Source organism: Canis aureus, chromosome 22 (genome assembly GCF_053574225.1).
Source record: "Canis aureus isolate CA01 chromosome 22, VMU_Caureus_v.1.0, whole genome shotgun sequence".
NCBI lineage: Eukaryota > Metazoa > Chordata > Mammalia > Carnivora > Canidae > Canis > Canis aureus.
The window spans coordinates 19,485,012-19,508,493 of NC_135632.1; the positions used below are offsets into that span (position 1 = coordinate 19,485,012).

General features: G+C 36.1%; 1 protein-coding gene across 7 annotated transcripts in view; it reads left to right on the forward strand.

Moving 5' to 3' along the window:
- STAG1 (STAG1 cohesin complex component) overlaps positions 1 to 23,482 on the forward strand; it is a 395,351-nt gene that overhangs the window by 24,599 nt on the left and 347,270 nt on the right. The window contains exon 1 of one of the 7 annotated variants that reach the window (XM_077865020.1): positions 12,969 to 13,122. The exons of 5 other annotated variants lie outside the window; for them this stretch is intronic. The gene's annotated coding sequence lies outside the window, so the exon portion shown is untranslated. Of the gene's footprint in view, positions 1 to 12,968; positions 13,123 to 14,151; positions 14,299 to 23,482 lie in introns of those variants that run through there. One more of the 7 variants, XM_077865023.1, reaches the window with a different exon arrangement.

Consider the following 23,482-nt stretch of genomic DNA (forward strand, 5'->3'; position numbering starts at 1 on the left):
CTGTTTCTTCCTTAAGCACTGAAAGCTACTTTGGCCAGTTAGCTAATTAGAAGATAGTTGTAATATAGCCATATTTGTGGGTTTGGTCAGTAATTTAGATTAAAAAGATTTATTCATGAAAGACACAGAGAGGCAGAGACATAGGCAGAGGGAGAAGCAAGGTCCCCGCGAGGATCCCACTCTGGGACTCAACCTCAGGACCCCAGGATCACATCTTGAGCCGAAGGCAGCTGCTCATCCACTGAGCCACTCAGGCATCCCATGGACAGTAATGTATTTAGGCTTTACAGAAGAGTAGAACTTGTTTGTGTCATGTTTGGTTATCTACATGGCTAAATTGGGTTTGTAGGATAAGCATCATAGAAGCACATGGTCAAAGTTATGGGTCATAGCAGTATTTTCAGAACTTCAGTTATTCAGGTACAGATGTCCTCAATTTTGCAATATGTATTTACTACTATTGCTATTGTTTACTTAGTGCCTTTTTAAGTTGCTGTTTTTCCCAAGTTCATTTCAAAAAGAAACTAGAGTATGTAGTGTAGTGAGTGGGAAACTAATGTCACTTGCCATAAATAGAAAGTAACTGTTAAAATCAATAAATGGCTATAACATTAAAAACTTGGTTAGCGTAGCACCTGAAACTGTTTTACTTAGTCATCAGTGGTTTGCATTATCACTCTTTGGAAAACTCAGATTTGAAAGATTTAACTTAAAGTTAAAATCCTTAAAGGATTTTTTATCATTTTCCAAGATAAAACAAACTGATAAAGATTGATCAAAGGAAGTTACAGGCATTCATACTGTAGCAGATCCTCCTGCATTGTTCAAGAAAGAATTCTTTTTTTTTTTTTTTCCAAGAAAGAATTCTTGAGACACTATATGGTGTAAGTTTATTTGAGTAGCATGGGGACAGGACCCATGGTCAGAAAGGGAGTATTAGATCATAAATGTTTCTTCGATTTTCTACTGGTAAAACTAATTTAGCATGATTTCTCTGGTTCTTATCATTCAGTTTGGTATTAACCGTCATTGAGATACACGGGCAGTCATGAGATGCTTTTAAGGATGTAGCAACCGACATATATCCTTATCGAAACTTGCAGGCTATAGGTCGGCCTTCTGGGCTAAAGGTGAACATTTCTCTACTACCTTCCCTCGTCACTGCTAAACAAGAGGAAGACTAGAGCAGAAACCATTTATGACTAGACCAAAAGTGACCACTTTAAGTGATGGAAACCATTATAAGTGATTCATGTCAACTTATATATACCTTTCACATATCTTTTAGCAATAGTAATTGAAATGTCTGGTAGACTTTCACATTTGTATGCCTTTTGAGAAGAAATAATTTTAATTGTGAAATAAAGCACGTAAAGTGCATCAAACATAAATGTACTATTTAAATAATTATAAAATAAACACTGTGAAATTCTACTTTGGTTAAGGACCAGAACATTGTCAGCAATGAAGAAACTCCTCCCACTGCATGCCTATTGGCATTAAAGCTCCATCCCTTTCCCCTAAATGAACCATTAGCTTGAGTTTATGGCTATAATTTTCTTATTTTGAAAAACCATTTCTACCTCCGAAGTGTGTATCTCTAAATATTATAGTTCAGCTTTGTCTTTATTAGAATTTTTTGTAGACGAACTACCTTCTATTTTTTGTGTATTGTTTCCTTCGTTCAGTAGCACATTTGTGAGATTTATCCATGTTGTGTGGACGTATACTTCATTTTTATTACTTTAGTAGTCAATTTTGTGACTATACTACAGTTTATCCATTTTACTGTTGGTGTGCATTAGATAATTTTTAGTTTGGGACCATTACAAATAATGCTTCTTAAAACACTGCTGTGTATGTTTTTAATATACATGTGTAGCCATTTCTGCTGATTGCATGTCTAGGAGTAAAATCTCCTGGTCTTAAGGAATGTCATTGGTAAAAACTGACAGTTTTCCAAAGCGGTTTTACCAAACTATTTTGTTTTTAAAAAATTTTTTTTTTTAATTCATGGGGGTGGGCAAGCAAGTGAGAGCAGCAGCAGTGGTTAGGGTCAGAGGGAGAGGGAGAAGCAGACTCCCCACTGAGCAGGTTGCCTGAATCTGCACGCTCTCCCAGAATGACCTGAACTGAATGAAGATGCTTAACCTTAACCAACTGAGCCACTCAGGCTCCGCAGTTTTATGAAATTTTAAATCTGCCAGCAATATATGAGAATTCCCTTTCCTTCATATTCTCCTGAGCACTTACTGCCAATCTAAAGTTTCAGCCATTTTTGAGCATTTTTATGTGCATTTTCACCGACTCTTAATGATATTGAGCACCTCAACTTTGACCATTTTGATATCCTGTTTTGTGAAGTAATTGTTGTCACTTGTCCATTTTTCTGTTGGATTGTCTATTATGATTTATTGAGGCTCTTATATATTCTGAATGTGAATGCTTTGTCAGTTTCAGTATTACTGTTATCTTCTGTAGTTCCCTAATGTGCTTTTTAAAATGCTTTTAGTTTAGAGAAGTTCTTACATATTTACAGGCATCATTCTTTTCCTGTATACTTAGTCCTTTTTCTTGCCCTGTTAAAGATTTTTTTATCCTACTTGGAGATCATGAAGTTACTCTCCTATATCATTAAGAAATATTTACTGTTCCCGTTTAGGTATGTACTTTATCTGGAAATGATTTTCTTTTTTTTTTTATGTGTGTAGTGTTAGATCAAGTTTTAACTTTTTTTTTTTTTTTTTGGATGGATGATGGATATCCAGTTGTCTTAGCACCATTAATGAATAATCAAACACAATATCAAGAAGCTTTCCCATTGCTGCTACAATGTCATCTTTTTATAATACATGTCCATGTATGCATGGTCTATCTCTGGGCCTCTGTTTTGTTACATTAGTCTATCCTTATTTGTTGACCTTAATGATAAGGGTGATTATTCTATAAAGCATATCTTCCTATCTTCTTTTTCAAGATTTCCTAGTCTCTTGTATTTCAATGTACATTTTAGAACCACCCTATCAGCACCGCCAAACCGACCAAATAAAACCCCTAGCCAAACCACAAAGTGTTTTTGGATTTTGATTAGGGAGAAATGGCATCCTTTATAGCTTTCTAAATAGAAGTTACACATATCTTTTGTTAGATTTATTCTTGGATATTTGATTTTTTAAATGCCATTTTAAGTAGTATCTTTGTTTTAAGTGGGTTCACAGAAACTGGGATACTTTAATCAGTTTTATAACAAAATTTCTGTGAGCAAAATTTTTTGTGAACAAGTTTCATTCTAGTTCCAAGTCATGTCCAGCATTTATGAAGCCTGAGAGATTCAAGATACTACACAAAAGAATTGTTTCTGATAGTGTCATTTTCCCTTTGTTTTCAAAGAAGCTGGACAGTGATTATTGTGTATTGCAATAGAAACATAATTCACATGGCCATTTCGTTTATGTCATGAGTTTATTGTATTTTTCTGTATTTGGCTTTTAGTTGTATTTATGTTTTTAAGCTATTTATAAAAATAGTTTATGATTAAGTAAAGTGGTTTATTTACTATTTTTTAGTTTTAGATTTTTCCTGGCAGACTTTATTTTGCATTACAGTGGGGTAAGGGCTATGACCTAAATAAACATTAAAATGTGAAGTGCCTAATGCAGATTGCAACCTTATTGCAATGGATATGAAATATAAAAAGATCTCGACATTCTAGGACTGTGGAGAGGAACAAAATACAATAGAGATTTAATTCTACATAGTAGTGTGTGTGTGAGAGAAAAAAATTAGACATGAACATTGGAATTGGAGCACTAGAAAGAGAAAGTATCAGAATGAAGGGAAAATGAAATACCTTGGAGAAGGGAGTGAGAAAAATATTTTAATAGCTTAGTTGTTTATGGAAAGCCATTATGAATTCATATTTCAATAGTATAAGAAAATTGATTCCTTATAAATAAGCATTTTTATAAAAACTTACTTGAGCGGGGGAACTTTTCTATGCCTTGAAAACAGTATTCAGTTAGAAAGGAAAAAAAAACAGAATTCTGTGAGAGATATATATATATTTATTTATACATATTTTTATATATGTGTATGACTTATGCATATGACTTATTTGGGAGTTCTCAATCCCTTGTTTAATTAGGGAGAAGTTTGTTTAAATTAACAAATAATCATGGTTTATCTGTGTAAATTATACTGTAATCTGAGTTCCCTAGATTATAAATTTTCCATCAGGTTGCTTATAAAGTAGGTATAGTAAATTTACACATGATTAAAATAATTGTGAGGATTCATCATGCATTTCAAAGATGCTGGCATTCTTCACTACACATTTTGGGGGGGGGTTGTAGAGATGAATTAATAATATAAATAGTAATATAGAAAACAATGAAACAATTTATTTCATATTAGTGTTTGATAGTTTATAGTGGTTTTACAGCAATTAAAAAAAATTGAGGTGAAACTCATACGACATACAATTACCTATTTTAAAGAATACAGTTCCCTGGCATTTATTATAATGGTACTGTTGTACAACCATTACCTATTTCTAGTTTCAGAATGTTTCCATTATGCCAGAAGAATACTTCCGTATTCCCCCGACTCCTATCAAAAATCAATACTCTGGCAACCACTTATCTGCTTTCTTTGTGGATTTGCTTATTTGTGATACTTCATATAAATTGGTTAATATGTATCTGGCTTCTTTCACTTACTATAATTTTTAGTGATGCCTCCAAGTTGCAGTTTGTATCAGTATTTATTCTTTTACATAGCAGGATGATACTCTTGTATATATATATATAATAAGTTAATATAATACATATATATTATATGTTAATATATATAAATAATATACCACAATTTTATTGTTCATCTAATACCCATTTTAGCTATCATCAGTTCTGCTATAAGTATTTGTGTACCAATTTCCTTTTTTTATTTTTTTAATTTTTTTATTTATTTATGATAGTCACAGAGAAAGAGAGAGAGGCAGAGACATAGGCAGAGGGAGAAGCAGGCTCCATGCACCGGGAGCCCGACGTGGGATTCGATCCCGGGTCTCCAGGATCGCGCCCTGGGCCAAAGGCAGGCGCCAAACCACTGCGCCACCCAGGGATCCCTTGTGTACCAATTTCTGTGTGAACATGTTTTTTCATTTCTTCTAGGTGTATACTTAGGAGTGGAATTGCTGGATCATATTATTCTTTGTGTAGTTTTTGGAGAACTGCCAAACTGTTCTGCACAGTGCACTATTTTACATTTTTGCCAGCAGTGTAGGAATCCTATTGCTCCACATCCTTGCCAACACTTGTTGTTTTTATTGTTTTGATGAGAAAAAAAACTCTTCTGGTTATGGTAGTGTAGTTAAGTTTTGAAATGGAGATGTGTGAGCTCTCCAACGTTTTCTTTAATACTGCTTTGACTAGGAGTATCCAATTCCATATGAATTTGCAATTCCATTTGAAATTTGAGGATTGATTTTTCCATTTCCTTATCCTAGTGAATGTGACGTCGTATCTCAGTGTAGTCTTGATTCGAATTTTCTTAATGACCAATGAAGGGTGATGAGTATTTTGTCATGTGCTTGTTGGCCAGTTGTACATAGTTTTTGGAAAACAATGTCTTTTCAAGTCCAGTGCTTATTTTTAAAAATTGAATTTTTTGTCTTTTTGTTGTTGTGTTAAAAGAACTCTTTATTTGGGTACGAGATCCTTCTCAGATACATGATTTACAAGTATTTTCTCCCATTCTGTGAGTTATCTTTTAATTCACTCTGTAGTTTCCTTTTTCTTTTTTTAAAAAGATTTTAAAAATTTATTCATGAGAGACACACAGAGAGAGAGGCAGAGACATAGGCAGAGGGAGAAGCAGGCCCCTTGTACGGAGCCTGATGTGGGATTTGATCCCAGGACCCCGGGGTCACGACCTCAGCCAAAGGCAGACGGCTCAACCGCTGAGCCACTCAGGCATCCCCTACTTGGTAGTTTCCAAAGTTTTAGAGTTTCATGAGGTACAGTTCATCTTTTTTTTCCTTTAAGTATATCTGTTTGCTGTCACATCTAAGGAACAATTGCTAAGAATTTCATAGTTTTAGCTCTCATTTTTAGGTATTTGAACTATTTTGAGTTAAGGTTTATATATGATGTATAAAGTAAGAGTCTAGCTTCATTCTATTTCATGTGGATATCAAATTATACCAACATCTTTTGTTGAAGAGACTGCTAAGGAAGCTTCCTTCGATTCCTGGTTTTCTGAGTGTTGTTTTTAGCATGATAGAATGTTGAACTTTGTCCAGTGCTTTTCTTGGGCAAATGATCAGGTGTTTAATTTTTTTCCTTTTGTTTTGTTAATGTGGTTTATTACATTGGTGATATTATATTGAGCCATTCTTGCATTTCTGGGGTAAGTCTCACTTGGTCATGGTATATAATTTTTTTTAATATGGTATTGTATTTGGTTTGCTAATATTTTGTTGAGAATCTTTACATGTGTATTTATGTACTTTAAAATATATTTTTTGCATATATATTATATGTTTTTGCATGTATGTTTATAAGAACATTGGCCTGTAGTATTACATCATCTTGTGATGTATGGAAGAGTTTGGGTAGGATTGGTATTAGTTCTTTTTTCAATGTTTAAAACTTATTAATTTCCTATTGAAGTATTGATATACATTATATTAGAATCAGGTGTACAAAATGATTAGATAGTTATATAGGTTTTAAAGTAATAATCACAATAAGTCTGTCTACCATCTGTTACCGTACAAAGTTAAATTTTTGTCTTGTGATGAGAACTTTTAAGATTTACTTTTTAAGCATCATTTAAATTTGTAATACAGTATTATTGACTCTAGTCACTGTGCTGTGCGTTATATCCCTATGACTTATTTTATATCTGTAAGTTTGTACCTGTTGATCTCCTACACCCACTTTTTTAGTATATGTGCTGCCAAAGTGAGCACTACACCCACTTTTTTACACCCCAACATTCTTTCCCTCTGGCAACCCCTAGTCTGTTTTTTTCTTTGTATGAGTTTTGCTTTGTTTTGTTTTTAGATTCCACTGATGAGTGGAATCATATGGTAGTTGTCTTTCTCTGACTTATTTCACTTAGTGTAATAATCCACAGGTCCATGCATGTTGTCACAAATGGCAAGATTCCATTCTTTGTGTGGCTCAGTAATATTCCAGTGTATTTTATTATTTATTATTTCTTTATTTAATTTCTTTATTTTTTTTAGAGTAAGAGAGGGTCAGAGGAGGAGGGAGAGAGAGAATCTTAAGCAGGCTCCATGCAGGGCTTGATTTCACAATCCTCAGATGATGGCCTGAGCCTAAATCAAGAGTTGGATGCTTAACAGCCTGAGCCACCCAGGTGGTCTTATACCACATTTTCTTTATCCATTCATCATCTGTGGATCTATGTTAGGTTGCTTCCATATCTTGGCTATTGTAAATAATGCTGCAGTGAACATATGGATGCATATATTTTTTCCAATTAGAATTTTCATTATCTTTTGGATAAATATGTTTCATTATCTTCCACAGAAGTGGAATTGCTGGATTGTATGGTAGTTCTATTTTTAACTTTTTAAGGAATCTCCATACTACTTTCCATAATGACTTTACTGGTTTGCATTTCCTTAACAGTGAACAAGGTCTCTTTTCTTCTTACTAACCCATGTTATTTCTTGTCTTCCTGAATAACAGCCATTTTGATAGGTGTGAAGTGGTATCTCATTGTAATTTTTTTTTTTTTAAGATTTTACATATTATTTGATGGCACAAGCAAGGGGAGTGGCAGACAGAGGGAGAGGGAGAAGCGGTTCCTCACTGAGTGGGGAGCCCAATATGGAGTTCTGGGTTAATGACCTGAGCTGAAGGCAGATGCTTAACCGACTGACCCACCCAGGCGCCCCTCATTGTAGTATTTTTGTTTTGTTTTACCACCTTACCAGGTCATTTATATTAAAACGATATACAGCTTGTGTTGTAGCTGATCTTCAGAACTTTCTTCATCTAGCAAAATTAAAACTGTACATGTTGAACAACAGTGTCCCCTTTTCTTATCCCTAGCCCCTTCTGACAACCACTATTCTATTTTCTCTATGATTTTGACTAGTGTTCTTATAAGTAGAATCATGGAGTATTTGTCTTTTGTTTTCATTCAGCTTAGTATCCTCTAGGTTTATCCCGGTTGTAGCATATGGCAAGATTTCCTTCATTTTTAAGAATGGATTTTTTTTTTAAGAATGGATATTGTTCCATTGTTTGTGTATACCAAATTTTTGTTTTTTTAAATTTTATTTTATAATTTTGTGTAATCCTTACACCCAACGTGGGGCTCCAACTCATGACCCCAAGCTCCAATGTCACATGGTCTACTAGCTCAGCCAGCCAGCCACCCCATACCAGATTTTCTTTATTCATTTGTTGGTGGATATTTAGACTGATTTTTCCTTTTGGCTGTTATGAATAGTGTTGCACACATGCTTTGTAGTTTTTATTTGTATTTCCCTAATGATGAGTGATGTCTTGAGCAACATTTCTTGTGCCTTTTAGCCATCTGTGTGTCTTCTTCAGAAAAATGTCCCATCAGCTCTTCCACCTATTTTTTAAAAATTATTTTTTCCATACTCATTTAAAAAAAAGATATTTATTTATTAGAGAGAGAGGGAAAACACATGTAGCGGGACGGGCAGAGGGAGAAGCAGGGAGCCTGATGGGAGACTTGATCTCAGAACCCTGAGATCATGACTTGAGCCACAGGTAGCCGCTTAACCCACTGAGCCACTTAGGTGCCCCCATGCCTATTTTTTAATTGAATTGTTGTTACTGAGTCGTATGAGTTCTTTAGGATATTAACCCCTTTAATAGATACATGATTTGCAAGTATCTTTTCCAGATCTGTAGTTTCCTTTTTATTTTGTCAATAATTTTCTTTGCTATGCAGATGCATTTTATTTTGATATCATATTGATATCAAACTAAATATTGATATTTATTTTTGCTTTTGTTGCCATTGCCTTTGGAGTCAGATCACAAAAAATTTGGGCATATTGATGTCAGGGAGCTTAATACATACTTTTCCTTTATAGTTTTATGGTTTTTAGTCTTAACATTCTGATCTTTAATCAATGTGAGTTGATTTTTGTTTGTAAGGTGGTAGTCCAGTTGCATTCTTTTTGCAAGTGGCTGTCTAGTTTTTTCAGCTGCATTTATTAAAGAGATTTGTACTTTCCCCATTGTATATTCTTGTCTACTTTGTTATAAATTAATCGACCATATATGTATGGATTGATTTCTGGGCTTTCTATTCTGTTCCATTGTTCTGTGTGTCTATTTTTATATGAATATCTTGCTATTTTGATTACTGTAGCTTTGTAATATAGTTTGAATTGAGGGAATGTGATGCCTCTAGCTTTGTTCTTCTTTTTCAAGATTGCTTTGGCAATTTAGTGTCTTTGTGATTCCATACAAATTTTAGGATTTTTTATTCTGTTGTGAAAAATGTCACTGGAATTTTGATGGGGATGTATTGAATATGTAGATTGCTTTGAGTAGTGTGGTCATTTTAACAGTATTCTTGCAGTGCATGAGCATGGATCATCTTTCCATTTATTTGTGTTTTCTTTAGTTTCATTCATCAACTTCTTAAGAGTTTACAGTGTACGTGCTTTTCATCTCTTCAGTTAAATTTATTCCTATATTATTTTATTCTTTTTGATATAATAGTAAATGGAAGTTTTTCCTCAGTTTCTCTTTCTGGTAGTTTATTGGTGTATAAAAATGCAACATGTGTACTCTGCAATGTTATTGAATTCATTTATTAATTTTAACAGTTTTATGGGTGGAATCCTTAGGGTTTTCTATATATGAAGTATCTACAAATAGTTACAGTTTTACTTTTTCTTTTCCAATTTGGATGACCTTTATGTCTTTCTCATGTGTAATTGCTCTGACCAGGACTTCCAGTACTAATGTTGATGCACATTCTTTTTTTTCTTAAGATTTTATTTATTTATTCATGAGAGACACACATACACAGAGAGAGAGAGAGAGAGAGGCAGAGGGAGAAGCAGGCTCCACGCAGGGAGCCTGACGTGGGACTCGATCCAGGGTCTCCAGGGTTGCGCCACTAGAGCTGCCCAGTGATGCACATGTTTTTTAAGGTTGGTTGGTTGGTTGGTTGGTTGGTTTATTTATTTATTATTTTTAAAGATTTTATATATTCATCCATGAGAGACACAGATGGAGAGGCAGAGACACAGGCAGAGGGAGAAGCAGGCTCCACGCAGGGAGCCTGATGATGGACTCAATCCTGGGTCTCTAGGATCATGCCCTGGGCTGAAGGCAGGCGCTAAACCGCTGAGCCACCCAGGGATCCCCTATTTATTTATTTTAGTGTGAGAGTGAGAGCTCGAGTAGGGGTGGGTGGTGGGGGAAGAGAGAGAGAGAGAGAGAGAGAGACTCTCAAGCAGACTTCCTGCCAAGTACGGAGCTTAACATGGGGCTCCATCTCATGACCCTGAGATCATGACTTGAGCCAGAATCAAGAGTCAGACTCAACCAACTGAACCCTCCAGGCACCATGTGTTCCTAATCTTAAAGATTTTCAGCTTTTTGCTGTTACGATATTGGCTATGGGCTTGTCATATATGTCATTTATCATGTTGAAATGTATTTTCTCTGTACATACTTCTAACGTAAAAGTTAAAAGTTCTTATGAACGGATTTTGAATTTGTCAACTATTTATCTGAATCTGTTGAGATGATCATAAGATTTTTATCCTTTATTTTGCTAATATGGTATCTCTCATTGATTTGGGAATGTTGAACCGTCTTTGCATCCCTGGACTAAAATCCCACCCACTTAATCATAGTGTATTATTGATTCATCTATATTCATCAGAGACATCGGCTGGTAATTTTCTTTTCTTCTTTTCTTTTCTTTCTTTTTTTTTTTTTTTTAATGTGGTTTCTTGTCTGGTTTTGGTATTAAGGTAATGCTGGCCTAGTAAAATTAGTTTGGAGATAGTTCCTCCTTTTCAATTTTTGGGAAATGTGTTAGAAGGATAGATATTAAATCTTTGAATGTTTTGTAGAATTTACCAGTGAAGTTGTCTGGCTCTGGAGTTTGGTTTGTTAGGAGGTTTTTGATTACTGATCCAATCTCCTTACCCAAAATTGGTCCATTCACATTTTCTTCATGATTCAGTCTTGGAAGATTTTGTTTCTAGGAATTTATGCATTTCTTCTAGGGTGTCCAGTTTGTTGGTGTATAATTGTTCACAGTAGTCTCTTACCTTTTTATTTCTTTGGTATCAGTTGTAACTCCTCTTTCATTTCTTTTTTTTTTTTTTTTTCATTTCTGATTTTATTTGAACTCTCTTTTTTTTTTTTTGGTTGGTAAGTCTGCTAAAGTTTTGTGAATTTTATGTTTTCAGAGAATCAGCTCTTAGTTTCATTTATCTTTTTTTAAGTCTCCATTTCATTTATTTCTGCTCTGATCTTTATAATTTCATTCTTTCCACTAACATTGGGCTTCACTTGATTTTTTTTTTTTTTTTAAGATTTTATTTAGTAGAGCAGAGAGTACATGCAGAGAGTTAGGGGGAGAGGGGCAAAGGGAGAGGGGGAAGCATACCCCCTGTTGAGCAGAGAGCCAAATGGGGAGCCCCCGGTCCCAGAACCATGGGACTATGACCTGAACTGAAGGCAGTCGTTCAACTTACTGAGCCACCCAGGCACCCCTGATTTTCTGATTACTTTAAAGTTAGATTGTTTGAAATTTTTCTTGTTTTTGAGGTACGCCTGTATTGCTATAAACTTCCCTCTTAGGATAGCATCTGCTGCATTCCATAGATTTGGTATGTTATTTGGTTTTCATTTGTTTCAAGGTGTTTTTAATTTCTCCCTTGATTTCTTTGTTGATCCATTGGCTGTTCAAGTAGCCTGTTGTTTAGTCTGCACGTATCTGTGATTTTTCTTGTATTTTTTTCTTGCAGTTGATTTCTAGTTTTATATCATTGAGATAGGAAAAGATGCTTGATGTCATTTCAGTCTTCTTAAATTTATTGACAGTTAATTTGTAGTCTAACATGATTTGTATTGGATAGTGTTCCATGTGCACTTGAAAAAACTTTTCTACACGTGTTTATTAACAAATTTTTGTGCCATTGTTTCCTTCTGATTTTTTTGACTGGATGATCTATCCATTGATGTACATGGGGCATTAAAGTCCCCCACTATTACTGCATTGCTATCAATATTTCCATTTATTTATTTATATATATTTTAAAGATTTTATTTGAGAGGGCAAGCATGAGTGATAGGAGAGCATGAGTGGAGGCGGAAAGAGGGGCAGAGAGAGAGGGAGAAGCCTACTTTTTGCTGAGCATGGAGCCTGATGCAGGGCTCAATCCCATGATTCTGAGATCATGACCTGAGCTGAAATCAAGATTCAAATGCTTAACCAACTGAGCTACCCAGGCACCCTGGGTCTTGTTGTTTTAAATCTATTCAGGCATTCTGTGTCTTTTAAAGTATTTAGTTCTTTTACCTTTAATTATTAGTGGGTGTGTATTTGCCATTTTGTTGTTTCTCTCTGTTTTGTAGTTCCTATTTTTTTCTTCCTGTGTTTTCTTCCCTCTTGATTTGATGACTTTCTACTTAAGGACAGCAATTTAACATTCTACTTTCAATGTAATGATAGTAAGTAAAGTTTGCATTCTAAAGCTCATTTATTTACTCCTCTTCCCCACACTTTGTTTTTAATGTAACATTTTGTAGTTTTAAATTTTGTGTCTATCCTAATTAACTATTGTTATTTTTACTACTTCTGCTTTTTAATCTGTATACTAGTTTTATAAGTGATTAATCCACTACCTTATCTTACCTTCATCAGTGAGATTCTTTTTTCTTTTTTATTTTTTTATTTATGATAGTCACAGAGAGAGAGAGAGAGAGAGAGAGGCAGAGACACAGGCAGAGGGAGAAGCAGGCTCCATGCACCAGGAGCCCGACGTGGGATTCGATCCCGGGTCTCCAGGATCGTGCCCTGGGCCAAAGGCAGGCACCAAACCGCTGCGCCACCCAGGGATCCCCATCAGTGAGATTCTTTACTATTATATGTCTTTTTTCTTTTTTCTTAAGATTTTGTTTATTTGGGAAAGATAGAGTGTGTGAGTGGTAGGGAAGGGCAGGAAGAAGCAGACTATCTGCTGAGCAGGGAGCCCGATGGTGGGGTTAGATTCCAGGACCCTGAGATCATGATCTGAGCCAAAGGCAGATGCTTAACCCAGTGAACCACCCAGGTGCCTCTCATCTGTCTTTTTCTTATAATGTTTTTTCCAACTTGAAGTGCCTTTAACATTTCTTGTATGGCTAGCTGGTTTAGTTGTGATGAACTCTTTGATTTTTGTTTATCTGGACAGCCTTTTATCTCATTCTGAAAGTACTTTAAAAAAATATTTTATATTGTTAAATAATTTCCTTACCCAGTGTGGGGCTTGAACTTAACAACCCTGAGATCAGGAGCCACTTGCTCTCTGACTGAGCAAGCCAGAAACCCCTTCTCCTTCAATTCTGAATGGTAACTTTGCTGGGAAAATATTCTTGGAAGTTTTTTCTCCCATCAGTGCTTTGAATACATTATGCATCTCCCTTTTGGTATGCTAAGATTCTGCTGAGAAATGTGTTAATAGTCTTATTGGGGGGGGGGGGGTTCCTTGTATATAAGAAGTTTTTGTTTTTGCTTCTTTGAAATTCTCTCCATATTTAAGTCTTGACATTTTAATTGTATGTATTGTGTTGTGGGTCTCTTCAGGTTTATCTTCTTTGAAACTCTGGGCTTCCTGGATTTGGGTATTTGTTTCCTTCCACACGTTAGGGAAGTTTTTAGCTATTTCTTAAAGTAAGTGTTCTGCCCTTTTCTCTCTTTTCTTTATGGAATCCTTATAATGTGAAATGTTATTCTGCCTAATGTTGTCCTGAAGTACCTTAAGCTAACTTCACTTTTTAAAATTCTTTTTTTTTTTCTCCCCTCTGTTTTGGTGTGTTAACATTGCCCTGACTTCCTGATTGCTCATTGTTTCTTATGCTTCATCTAGTCTACTGTTGAACTTCTCTACTGTAGTTTTCAGTTTGGTTATTGTATTCTTCAGATTTGGGACTTTGGTACTTCCTTATGTTCTCTGTCTGTTGCTGAAGTTTTTGCTGTTTTCACTGATTCTTTTCCTGAGTTCACTGAGCATCATAATAACCATTACTTGGGACTCTTAATCAGGTAAACTATGTATCTCCATTTCATTAGTGTTTTTCTCTGGGGTTTTATCTTGTTCTTTTGTTGGGAACATATTCCTCCTCTTTCTGTTGTCTGACTCTCTGTGTTTGTGTCTGGGTATTAAGCAAAACAGCTATCTCTCACAGTCCTGAAGGAGTGGCCTTGTGTAGGAGATGAATCTTATCCTTTAAACAAACTTGCCCTAGCTCTTGGCTTTCTTTAGTCTTTGTAATTGTCTAAGCTGCCTGATTTATTCTTCATAGGTCCAGTTGTTGAGCAAGTGCCAACATCTGCGAGTATTCCAGAGGGAGGGATCTCATTCTGCCTCTAGTTTCAGGCTAATTAGAAACTAGACCTGTAGGCAGGCAGCAGCTTTTAATTTATCGGAGATATATACAGTCCAGTGGGATGGCATTTGTCATGCTGGACTCCAGACCAGGGAGTCTGTATGTGTCCTCTTGGTTGACAGTTGTAAAAATCAGGGCTCCTGGAGAATGTGAGCTCTTGTGGGAAGTACTGGCAAGGTGTAGAAAGGCCAGGGGAGAATGCAGAGATGGTGTCCACTGGTCTGTGTTCCCTGAGAGCACATTTATAGCCTCCTTGTGAGGGGAAATTCTGAGTCATGCTCTTTAGCTGAAGCTTCAGTATAAGGAAGTAGATCTCTGCACAGGAAGATTGGGGATGTGTTTTCTTCTGTTGTCTGTGCAGTGCTCTGTGGTTGGTAAAGTGCCAAGATCTGTGTTTCTGTTTCAGACCCACTGAGGCCTGAAGCACAATTCTCCCTGGCCATTAGGGCAAGCCATTAAAGAGCATACCCTGTGTGAGCTTTGTACAGCCACTGGCTTTGGCAGGGTAGTGAGGGTTTTGTGGGAGCAGGGCGCACTTAGAAATGTTACCAGGTTAGAGGGAGAGTGTAAATATGACTCCTGCTAGCACTGGTGCTAGCAATGTATGAGGACTATGCAAAAATGATGCCTGTCAGTGCCTCTGTCCGTCAAGGGAGTTCTAACAGTCTCCTTTTCCTTTGGCAGATGCCTTAATATTAGCAAATGAATCTTCAGTTATGATTCAGGAGCTTTTTCAAACCGCTTTTTATGCTCGCCCCCAGGGCAAATGAATCCTTGTGTGAGCCCTTTAATAGTGAAGTCTCTGTTCCCTATAGCCCTTCTGGTCCTCTTGGATATAAGCCCCATTGGTTTTCAAAGCTTGGCATTTTAGGGGCTTATCTCTGGTGAAGATCCCTAGAGTTGAGGTGCCTGTTGTGGATCACAAGTCCTTCACTTCTCAGAGAGAAACTCTCTTTGTAGGATCCTTCCTGATTGTATTTTGTCATGCTCAGGGTAGGATTGTAGAGGAGACTATGCCTATCCTTCAGGTCTTGTCATAGCCCTTTTATCCTTTGTTGTAGAGGAGCTGTTCAGCTAGTTTTCAGATCTTTTTCAGAGGTAATTTTATATGTAGCTGTAGATTTTTTTTGTACCTGTGGGAGGAGGTGATTTAAGATCTTCTCACGCTGCATCTTGAACCACCTCCAATGTTCTTTTTAAAATATTTGGTAGAATTCACCAATGTAGCCATCTAGACCTGAGCTTTTCTTTGGAAGTTTTTGATTATTGATTTTCCTGTTACAGGCATGTTGAGGTTTTTTTTCTTCTTGAGATCATTTTGGTAATTTCAGTGTTTTTACACATTTGTCCTTTTCATTTAGATTATCTAATTTGTAAGTGTATAATCATTCATAGTGTTATTCTCTTACAGTTTTTTATAAACTGTATAATTTAATATCCATATGAGAGACTTAATACCCATATGAGAGACTGATAGTACAGTAGTCCTTCTTTTTATCCATGGGAATACATTCTTGGACTCCCAGTGACTGCCTGAAATTATAGTTTATAGTCAACCCTACATATAATATGTTTTTTCTCATACATACACAGCTGTGATATACCTAGTTTATAAACTAGGCACAGTAAGAGATCAATAATGATAAATGTACAATAGGACAATTATAACCATCTACTCTAATGAAAGGTATGAGAATGTGGTCTCTAAAAATATATTATTGTACTATGCTCACCTTTTTCTTGTAATGATATGAGATGATAAAATACCTATGCGATAAGATGATAAAATGCCTATATGATGAGATGATAAAATGCCTAAGTGATGAGACAAGGTGAGGTGAATGACAGTTATTGTGACGTAGCATTAGGCTACGATTTATCTTCTGATAAGTCAGAAGGAGGATCACCTGCTTTTTTGGACCATGGTTGACCACAGGTAATTGAAACAGCAGAAAGCAATAAGGGTGTGGGGGTTGGGGGGACTAATGTCTTTACTTTCATTTCTGATTTTATTTGCATTTTGTTTATTTTTTTATTAACTAAAGGCTAATTTTTAGTTTCATTGTATTTTTCTATTTTCTATTAATCTGTGCTCTAGTTTTTATTATTTCCTTCTTGATGCTGGCTTTGGGCTTAGTTTGCTCTTTTCTGTACTTACTTTAGGTATAAAGTTAGGCTATCAATTTGAGGTAATTCTTCATTTTTAATATAGGCAATTACAGCTATAAATTACTTTTAATGCATTGTTTTTGTTATATCCTAATGTTTTGGTAACATTTGTATTTTCATTTTCATTAGCTTCAACTTGTTTTCTAATTTTCCTTGAGATTTATTCTTTGAACTATTTTTTATTTAAAAGTAGATTAATAGCCACCTGGGTGGCTCAGTCAGTTAAGCCTCTGCCTTTGGTTCGGGTCATGATCCCCTGGGATTGAGTCCCACATTGGGCTCCCTGCTCAGCCAAGGAGTCTGCTTCTCTCTCTCTGTCCCTCCATCCTGCTCATGCATGTGCATGTGTGCTCTCTCTCACACAAATATTTTTTAAAAAAAGAGTGGATTCATGTTGCTAATTTTCCAGGTTTTCTTCTGTTATTTCTAGTTTCATTCCATTGTGGTTGGAGAAAATACTTTGTAGGTTTCAGTGAATATAAATTTATTTAGGATTATTTTGTTGCCTAACATATAGTTAATCTTTGAGAATGTATTCTTGAGAAGAGTGTATATTCTCCTTTCGGGTGGGATGTTGTGTACATGTCTGTTATATCTAGTTAACTTATAGTATTGTTCAGGTCCTTGCTTTCCTTACTGGTCTTCTAGATGTTCCAGCCATTGCTGAGAGTGTGCCTTTTGAATCTCCAAGTATCATTATCCAACTATCTTTTTCTTCTTTCAGTTCTCCTTGTTTGCGTTTGTATTTTGGGGCTTTTCGCTTGCTTATAATTGTTATTTTCTTGTCTAATTAATCCTTTTATCAATATCCAGTGTCTGTTTTTTATAACAATTTTTAGCTTGAAATGTATTTTGTTTGCTATTGATATCAACATACCAGTTCTCTTTTGGTTACTAGTTGCATGAAAGATCTTTTTCATTTTTATTATTTTTTTTTAAATTTATTTATTCATGATAGTCACACGGAGAGAGAGAGAGAGGCAGAGACACAGGCAGAGGGAGAAGCAGGCTCCATGCACCGGGAGCCTGACGTGGGATTCGATCCCGGGTCTCCAGGATCGTGCCCTGGGCCAAAGGCAGGCGCCAAACCGCTGTGCCACCCAGGGATCCCTCTTTTTCATTTTTAAAAGTTTTCAAGCTATTTGTGTCTTTGGGTCTGTGGTAAGTCCCTTATAAGGAGCATATTAGAAGATCATATTTTAAATCAGTTTTGCCAATCTTTGTCTTAACTGATGAGTTTAAGCCTTTTACATGTATAGTGTTTACTGGTAAGAACTACTGCCACTTTACTGTTTGTATGTGTTACTGAAACCTCTGTTTTATTATCTTTGTGGTCAGGCAGTGACCTGATAGTTCCTTGAGTGCTTGGATCTAGAAAAGAAAGGGAAAAAAAGTCTTAAATTTCTTTAACAGATGTTGTCCAGGAAGCCACTTTAGCCAATGGAATTGAAATAGTGGCTGGCCTCTGTGGTAGTCCCACAGTTATTTACCAGGCAGATACACTTAACCCCATTTTTTGGAAGACATGAAGCCCCTTTTGTCCACCCTAGCACGAGTAAGCTTCACCAGGAATGTAAACTGCCATACCTATACGTGTTTGTCTCTCTGCTGGTTGGGGGGAATGGTGGCTACTACACAAAGTATAGAAATTCATCAAAATTTACTAGCCTCTTTGTTCATTAAGCGCTCTTGTGTTAGGGCAATTGTTTGACTAGACTCCAGAGTTCTAAAATAATTGATTCTCATAGTTCTTGCCAGCTCAATATTGTTTCAGTGGTGGGACTGATTCTTAGAGATTCTTTCTCTGCCATCTTCTGTGATGTCATCTTAACTTTTACTTTTATATGCAGTTCACTCTTGAGCAATAGGAATTTGAACTGTGCAGTCCACTTATGTGGATTTTTTTTTTATAAAGACAGTACTGTAAATGTATTAACTATTACTTTTAAAGTATGATTCTCTTAGTATTTTCTTTTTTTCTGGCTTACTTTAATTGTAAGAATACACTAGGTAATAATACAACAAAAATGTATTCGTTGACTGTTTATGTTGTTGGTGAGGCATCTGGTCAATAGTAGGCTGTTAGTAGTTCAAGTTTTAGGGAGTCAGAGTTATATGTGGTTATTTGTACAAGTCAGAGCCCTGACCCCCATGTTGTTCAAGGGTCAAGTATATTGACATTTTATTTAAACAATTTGCTGGCGAAAGCCTGTGAATGAGCCTGAATAATTGAAGTGAATTTTATTTTATTTTTTTATTTTTATTTTTATTTTTTTTAATTTTTTTATTTATTTATGATAGTCACAGAGAGAGAGAGAGGCAGAGACACAGGCAGAGGGAGAAGCAGGCTCCACGCACCGGGAGCCCGACGTGGGATTCGATCCCGGGTCTCCAGGATCGCGCCCTGGGCCAAAGGCAGGCGCCAAACCGCTGCGCCACCCAGGGATCCCTTGAAGTGAATTTTAAGTTTTATTTTGAGTGATCATATAACTGAAGTTACAAAGTTATATTTGCTGATTTAATATTTAATATTGGCCAATATTTGTTGGAAATAATTTTAACTATTAGTGATTTTTATTTTATTTTGTTTTTTAAATTTATTTTAAAGATTTTATTTATTCATGAGAGACACAGAGAGAGAGGTAGAGACATAGACAGAGGGAGAAGCAGGCTCCCTGCTAGGAGTCCGATTGCGGCACTTGATCCCAGGACCCTGGGAACATGACCCGTGCCAAAGTCAGATGCTCAACCACTGTGAGCAACCCAGGTGCCCAATGAATTTTATTTTAAATTAATGTAAAAGAATAGCCATATTACATTTGAATCCATAAAACCTAACTCGTGTAGTAAAATTGAGGGCAAAGAAATAGATCTTCATTTTTTATGATGTTAATTAATATACTGCATTTGAAGTTTCAAAGGGTTAAAAAAAGAATGGATTTGTAAAACGATGGTAGCTACTTTCTATTGAGCTACTGCTGTATTCTTAGAATACCAAAAGATGCATTAGATCTGTTTTTATCCTCATACCATTCCTGTGAGGTAGGTATTTTCGCTTTTCATTTGAAAAAGTTGATGCTCAGGGAGGTTAAGTGTATTAATTTGGTGGGGGAAGGGGATGTGAACACCATACTAGGTGTTAAGTCACAGAGGTAGGAAAATAAGTTCAGGTCTTTCCAGCTTTTTTATTTTACTGAGCTGCTTTTGATAATGACATATAATGACTTTTAGGACTTGCCTGAAAAAGTAGAATGAAGAACTACTTATTGTGTAGGACTTTTTTCCTATGATGAGATATTAGGTACTGAAGTTTTCATTGAAGTAGCGCTTCTTTTTTGGTAAGGTTTTTTACGTAGTTCACCTTTGAACAACATAGGTTTGAACTGCATAGATCCACTTATATGCTGATTTTTTTTTCCAATACGGATATTAGAAAATTAAAAAAAAAGCTTGCTTCTGAACCATGTAGCCTAGAATTACTGAAAAAGTTAAGAAAATGTGAGGTATGTCATGAATGCATAAAGTGTATGTAGATACTCATCTATTTTTTCTTTTGCTACCATAAAATATGCACGAATCTATGATAAAAAGTTAAAATTTGTCAAAACTTATGGACACAAATACAGACCATAGTTGGTGCCAATTGCAGTCAAGAGAAATGTAAACAAACATAAAAATGCAGTATTAAGTGATAACTGCATAAAATTAACTGGTACATAACGGTTCTATTGTAATAATTTCGTAATGACCTCATGTTGCTATTGTAGTGAGCACAAGTGTTGTGAGTATTTACTTAAAACACTAGGTGACATTAATCATCTCTACGTGAGCAGATCATCTTTCCTGTAAATTGCATATTGTAGTAAAAATAGTGATCTCTTGCTGTTCTCGTGTGTTTTTTTGTCGTGTTCAGTGCAACACCGTAAACTTTGAATAACACCATGGGACCCATTCAAAGTGCCACTCGTGATGTTGGAAGTGGTCCCAAGCAGCAGAGAAGAGTTATTATATTACAAAAAGTATTTGAATTGCTTGATATATATTGTAGATTGAAGTCTGCATCGAGTTCCCCACCATTTCAATATAAATGATTCTAGCATAAAGGCCATTGTTTAATAAAAGAAGTAAAAAGGAAACTTACAGAAGTTGTTGCTGTACTTACACCAGCAGGTGTGAAAATCTTGCACTTTTTGCAAAATATTTTGTATTGAAAATGCAGTTTTATGCCTTATTATTGTAAAAATGATTCATCTATATAGATTCTAATATGACTTGAGAAAAAGTGAAGTAATTATATAACATCTTTAAACAAAAGGAATGTAAAGGATCTGAAGTTGGAGAATTTAATGTGCCAGCAAAAGATGGTTTGATAATTTAAGAAAATGGGTTGCCTTAAGAAATGTCAAGAGAATAGGAGAAGCAGCTTCTGTTGACCAAGAGACAGCAGATGAATTCCCAGATGCATTAAAAAAAATCATTGAGGAGAAAGAAAACTGCTTGAACAGATTTTTAATACAAACAGTAATGCCTTATTCTCCAGGGAGGGGTGGTGGAAGCTGCAAGGGACATTTATTAGTAAGGAAAGCAACAAGCACCAGGATTTAAGGCAGGAGGGGATAGGCTAACTTAACTGATCTCAAGACTGTCCTTACCTGTGAACCCTTGAAGGGGAAAGAGCTATCAGCTGCCAGTCTTGGTTGTACAACAAGAGGTATGGATAGGGGATGCCTGGGTGGCTCAGTGGTTGAGCACCTATCCCTTGCTCAGGGCGTGATCCCTCAGTCTCAGGATTGAGTCCCACATTACGCTTCCTGCCTGGAGCCTGCTTCTCCCTCTGCCTACATCTCTGCCTTTCTCTCTCTGCTTCTCTCTCTGTGTCTTTCATAAATAAAATCTTAAAAAAAAAAAAAAAAAAGAAAAGGTATGGATAGTGAGAATCCTTTGTCTGGATTGGTTTCATTGATGCTTTGTTTTTGAAGTCAGGATATACCTTTGCCAGTAAGGGACTGCCTTTTAAAGTTCTTTTAATATTGGACAATGCCTGTGGCCACCCCAGAATGCCATGACTTGAACACCAATGGCATTGGAATGATTTACTTGTCCTCAAACACATCTCTAATTCATCCTCTAGATCAGAGAGTCATAAGAACCTTTAAAGCTCATTATTCACAGCATTTTATAGAATGGATCATTAATACTGTGGAAGAGAATCCTGAAAGAGCATGAAAGTCTGGAAAGACTAGACCATTGAAAGTGGATGGCAGGAACTGTGTGAGATGCTTTTGTGTCATCCTTATTGCCTTGGTATTCATTGTGTAGAACGTTGTGTGCAAGACTTGTATAGAAAGGGATAGTCTGTGCTTCATAGGTATAAGGTTAGTGATATTTAATATCAGATTAATAATGTGTTACTTTCCCTACTGTTGTAAAACTTTCTTTCAAAGAATTACATTACTGTACAATATGTTTCTGTCTTGTAATTGGAGAAATTGCATGTCAGCCTATCATCACAGGTAAGTAGTTTTTTTTTAATGTTTCCAGTGATATGTTATGCACATGACTAATATTGTATGTCATAACAGTTTTATTTTTTAAAGGTTTATTTATTTATTTATTTATTTATGATGGGGGTGGGGTGGGCAGAGACACAGGAGGAGGGAGAAGCAGGCTCCATGCCGGGAGCCCGACGTGGGACTTGATCCGGGACTCCAGGATCGCGCCCTGGGCCAAAGGCAGACGCTAAACCGCTGAGCCACCCAGGGATCCCCTTTGTTGGAGGATTGAAGACAAGAATTTCACCATGGGTGAAATGGTTGTCTAGGATAATGGAAAAGTAGATGGTCATTATTTTTTTTCCAGAGATCTATAAAATAGAATATGAGATTCACTTTACTCACTTTATTATTATTATCTACCTCTTTTCTGAAGAGGTAACTACTGTTAATGGCATGTCTGTATCCTTCCATACTAATTTTTCTAGCTACTTAGAAATGTATATTTATACATACATACAATTAAAAACAAGATATAACTGGGCCGTGTAGGTTTGAATATGTTTAAGTCCTAACTTCTGGAACCTGTGAACGTGACTTTTGGAGAAGGGGCTCTGCACATATAATTAAGGATTCGAAGATAAAGTCATCTTGGGTTAGGGTGGGCATCAAATCCAGTGACAGTTGTCCTTAGAAGACACAGAGAAGTGGGTCATGGTATGACAGTAGACATGGGGAGAAGGTGCTGTGAAGATGGAAGCAGAGATTGAAATTAGGCAGGCCAGAAGCTAAGGAGCATTTGGGAGCCCCTCAAAACCTGGAAGAGACAAGGAAGGATTTTCCTCTAGAGCCTTTGGAGGTAGCAGGGCACTGGCTGTACCTTAATTTTGAACTTCTTGCCTCCTGAACTGTGAAGAATAAATTTCTGTTGTTTTAAGCCACCAAATTTGTGGACTAGGTATAGTAAAGGCTTATACTATACATCTTTTTCTACACCTTTTAACTTTGAAATCTTGAGCATCTTTCATGTTACTGTGTATGGATTTTGTTCTTATATAACAATTGCATTATAAGTCCATCAGATGGATCTATTATGCGTGGCTGACATGTCCATGCATTGTGTAGCATGGAGATTTAGTTTATTTCTAGTTTCTATTCCTTCAATATACAGTTATGGTG